Source organism: Macrobrachium rosenbergii, chromosome 30, assembly GCF_040412425.1.
Source record: "Macrobrachium rosenbergii isolate ZJJX-2024 chromosome 30, ASM4041242v1, whole genome shotgun sequence".
Taxonomy (NCBI): Eukaryota; Metazoa; Arthropoda; class Malacostraca; order Decapoda; family Palaemonidae; genus Macrobrachium; species Macrobrachium rosenbergii.
This window is the reverse complement of record NC_089770.1, coordinates 34,934,278-34,939,627: the sequence shown is the minus strand read 5'-3', so window position 1 is coordinate 34,939,627 and position 5,350 is coordinate 34,934,278.

The following is a 5,350-nucleotide window of genomic DNA, read 5'->3' as shown; positions in this document are numbered from 1 at the left end:
TGGTCTCCCGATTTACCGACGGAGCAGGCTGATTGGGGACGAGTTGCGCGTGGTGGTGCGATTTACCGACGGGCGGCTGATTGGGGACGATGGTTAGCGATGATTGGTCTCGGTTACCGACAAAGCGGGCTGATTGGGGACGATGGTGTAATGATTGGTCTCCCTATTTACCGACGGGCGGGCTGATTGGGGACGATGAATTAGCGATGATTGGTCTCCCGATTTACCGACAGAAGCGGGCTGATTGGGAGACGATGAATTAGCAATGATTGGTCTCCCGATTTACCGACGGAGCGGGCTGATTGGGGACGATGAGTAGCAATGATTGGTCTCCCGATTTACCGACGGAGCGGGCTGATTGGGGACGATGAATTAGCAAGATTGGTCTCCCGATTTACTGACGGAGCGGGCTGATTGGGGACGATGAATTAGCGATGATTGGTCTCCCGTTTTACCGACGGAGCGGGCTGATTGGGGACAATGAGTAGCAATGATTGGTCTCGATTTACTGACGGGCGCGGCTGATTGGGGACGATAGATTGCCAAGTTGGTCTCCCAAGGTATGACGACAAACGGGCTGACTTGGGGACAAGACCTTGGGATAATAGGTCTCCTGATTACTGACAAAACAGGGCTTACTTGGGTACTAGATTGGGACCTGTATTTAGGTCTCAATTTACCGACAAAACGGGCTCGCGGGGACTGAATGGAAAATGAATTGGTCACCAACGGACCGACGACACGGATTTGTGGGGACAAAGGAATAGAATAAATAGCGCCCGAATTTCCCGCACAGACGACGTCTGATCAGCGAGGACGCTAGTTTTAATGACTTATGGGAGAAGTGTTATTCTCAAGGGCAGTTAGGTGGGGCGCGCCATCCCACAATCACAACAGATAGGCAACACATGACCGTAGTAACAGCACAAACAAACACACAAAAAAACAGAACAATACAGAACATATAATGTCAGACCCTAATAACAAACAATTTGGTAGATCAAAGAGCAAATCAAACAAACAAATGTTTTTCCTAACTGGGCCACGGAATGGACGGTCAAGGCCGTCTGTGCCAAATGAATGAACGACGTAAACACCGGGGACTTCACGAACTGAGAGACAACGATTTGTTGGCCCTTTTCTGATCGCAATATAATATACGCTTTCGCTCCTATTTAAACGAGAGAGGGTAAAATGCGTCAGCAATGCTAATGACTTTCGAACACGTGTAGTTTGCCGACGAGTCTCGCCTAACTAATGATTCGGTTTTCAGAAATCACTCGTTTCTACAGGAGGAATATGGACTATTCGCTGGCAGTTTATCACCTATATAACCTAATTGAATGTTTGCAAGCCGCGTGCAAAGGCTTCAGCTAAGTTTCGGCGATTCTCTCAGTTTCCCTCGGACATGCGCCCTATATATAAAAAAATTCTAGGACTAGTCACGTTTTCTGGCGTCTCGCTAAATAAACACAGTTACTTACATAGAATTTCCTTGGCCTGTTGCGCTGGCTTTGGAGTTCGTAATCATCTCGTATCCAACAGCTGAGCTAGTGCGATTCTGAATTGCAACTTTAAACAAAAGGGAAGAGGAGGATGCAATCATTCACGAGAATCACTGGTCAGGTCGCCATTTTTATATGTTTCCTGGTGGAGTGGATCTTATGACTCCACAATTATTACTTTACTCAATGGCCTTGTAGATAGCCAGGACATATAAAACACAAACAAAAAGGAGTACACGGGCGGAGGGCTCTTCACTAGAAGTGCGTGAAACACGTGGATATAAAAATAGTTATGTTTGATAGCACACAGGTCAAAGGGAAAATTAACTGAAAATACGGTAAATTACCTGTGAAGTCCTCCTGAAGGGGGCAGCTTGGGAATACCAGGAACACGGACAAAGGATAATTCTGCTACATACGTCTTCCTGAAACGATATTAGGACCCCCGTTACACATCTAATACACTGCGAATTTGGAGAGATTGAATTACCGGAGGGTACTGAAGAAACCAAAGGACTCCCGAGGCATTACTTGTGACTCAGGAAGGAGCTGCGAACCGTGGGCTGGCTTGAACCAAGGAATATCAGGGAACACAAAGTTATAGGCGAAATTAATAAATGCAAAAGGGCTAAGTAATGTTGACTAGCAACTCGTTTTGGGTACATTACCACATTTGTAGGGCGTAGGGATGCCGCGTCTTCTGCCGAGAGCCACGTGTGGGGCGTGGACAAATGGCCTCCTCTCCCAGGTATTTCTTCAGAGTCGTGGGTGGGGCGGAAAGAGGCGCCCTTGGGATGATGAAAGGCATGCGTTTAATGTCAGCGCTCGCGTGTGGGAGACTTGCAATCCCCTTGCAGTCTTCTGAGGCCACATGGAATGGAACACAGGGCACAAGGGCGATGGGCTACGTGGCGACGGAAAGCGGAGGGTGAGACTAAAACCGTCGAGACTTGACATTCTCGGCTTAAACTAGCGACCGTGTGAGAAGAGCTGTCCTGGCCCTGACCTTTTATTGTACGGACGGGGGTGGGGGAGAGACGATGTCTGACCCAGGTCGCTGACGCGAATATCATAGAAAACGATCTTACTTCCTGTGCCAAAGAAAACAGTGCAAAGCCAGATTACTGTCCCCAAAGCTATTATATTCTCTAAGCCCTATACACCACGACTAGGAGTTCAAACCAACCCAAAGCAGGAGGAAAGGAACAGTTCATAGCGTATTTTGGCTTCTCTTTGAAAATATATATATATGTATATATATATATATACATATATATATATATATATATATATATATATATATATATATATATATATATATATATATATATATATATATATATATATATATGAAAGAGAGAGGAAACTAACCTTTCTTTTATTGAATACCTGCCATGCGCTTTCTCTGCGATGTTTATTTACTTTTTCCTTTCTGTCAGCCTCACCTTTGACTATATCTTGTTTGTACATAAAAAAAAAAGCAATGAAGCTCATTGTATCGTTTTCAGTTTTATTTGACAACCTTTATTTATCGTGTGGTGGTCTCTACTCTAATTTCAAGCCATATTATACGTAGCATTTGCAATAAACCTTTGAAATTGAAAGCTTTGAGGCTTTTGTCCGTTCCTGTCTGCTACTCCGTTTGTATGTTCAGGAGAAAGAAATCTCCGACACTCATTCGGCGATTTTGACCCTACTAAGCCTATTCTATAATTAAGACTGGGTTTTTAAAGCAGATATTATCATGCATGATCAGTACCATAGTGTTATTAAGTTCATTGAAATATAAGTCTTCATCTCTTTTATACATGCATAATATCATAGTCTGCCGATGCTTCAGAAGATGGAGATATACTTTTGTTATTTATAAAGACGAAAAAATAGTCCCACTTCAAAAATTGGTTGAAAGTCTTATGAAATCATTTATGCTCTAGTGTAGGGAATTTTATTCTTTTTGCATAGTTACTGATAACAAAATAACAATAAAGAAAGTGAATGCCCTTATTAGATTTTTTTGTATTGCAATAGCTGAATAGAAATCTAGCGAACTCTTAGGCGTCAACAACTGTTGTGGAATCTCTCTGAGTGAGGTCATCACCTCCAAATTCGTCTACTATTTCCAAAAACAGTAAAGCAAGGTATGATTTTTATCTATCCCCTTAAAGGACATGAAATTGAATAATACATTCGATTCATTCACGTTAGACGAAGCGTTTCTAACATGGAATTATTCCATCAAATATCTTCATATATTCATTATCTTAATGACTGTCCTTCAGTTCAAAAGAGAAACCAATTAACATCTAACATTGACATCTCAATAAAGTGCTCATGGAAGGACACAGAGATTCCACTGAATGTTCTGATTATTCGAGTAGTAACTCCTATATTTGCTGTTCTAAGTCCTGCTCGAGAAGTCTCACATTCTTCGTTTCAAAGAGGAGACTTCATTGCCTCTAATACAGAAGAGTAAATATATTTCATGAAGGGTCTCTCTCTCTCTCTCTCTCTCTCTCTCTCTCTCTCTCTCTCTCTCTCTCTCTCTCTCTCTCACCCAACACAAACCAAAACAAATCGCCTGGCCAGTGAATTAGAACAGTCGATTTTAGTATCATTTCGCCTGTCGAAAGGGGCCAGGTAGGAAGGTAAACCAAAATCAAACGTTTTCATAACTCATTCATCAAAAATGTCAGCGTCACAATACGATGACATCATTAAAATCTTTCCTAAAATGTTTAGTCTGGTTTCATTACTAAAATTTCGAGCAACAAAAGGACACTGGAAGAGTATTTGGCCTCAATGCTTCCAGCATGTTTCCCCTGAAAGACAATGGTGTTGTCCCAAGTGATTTATAGAGAGTTGCCATAGGAAAGTAATATAGCAACTCCTATCTTTCCGGATGACATTCACCACTCGGTGTGTCCAGGTTTAAACACGCAAGCATATATAATTTAAAACGCGTCTTTTTATGGTATCAGTTATTCGGAAATATCGCTACCCGTAAAAATACAAAACCAGAAAAAGCTTTATAACGTTATGTATCACTTGTGTTGAATTATAACATTACTTATTCTATATTGGCAACTGCTTTATATGCAAGTATATCTTCAATGAAAAACAGATCCATAAGCCATAAGTAATCATGAGAATCTCTGAAAAGACATACAAATGGCTTACTGATAACTTTCTTCAGTGATGAAACCGTCTAAGGGACCAACAATTCCACGCAGCTTCAAATCGAATGGTGGGCTTTCAAGTCGCTCATGCCTCTGAAAGGGGAGGGGAACCTAGCGGAACATAACCTTTTCGGATAAGCGTCCCCCATCTTTGATGACGAGAAAGGGAGGAGGAAAAAGAAGGGGATACCCCCTGACGCAGGCGGGAAGTAAAACTCAAGATTAAAGAAGGCGAGGCAAAAGGAGGAGAAAGAAGGAGTGATCTATGGGAGTTAATCAGAGAGGTTCTCTTTCTTTGATCGCTTCTGAGGCGTCAGGCGCACAATTATCAGCTCTCATTTTCTCTCATCAAGCTGCAGTGTACTAAGAAAAGGAAGAAGCTCTCGCTCGGAGGAGGAGGAGGAGGTAAGTGAGGAAGAGAAGAAAAGATGGCGTCTCTCATAAGTTTCGTTCGTTTTCTCTATTTTGTCTGTATGTTTGTCTGTTTGGGGGAATAGGCAAATAGTTTGCGAATCTTCACGAAAATTCAAGGCAGAGTGGACCTCGCGATTGCCTGCAAGTCATTTTGGGAAAGATACAAATCATGGATAAAAGACCTTTTGAGTTGGTGAAACGACTGTTCAACATTAGCAGAGGTTAGTTCAAAACCTTCGATATTGCCTCTCCCAC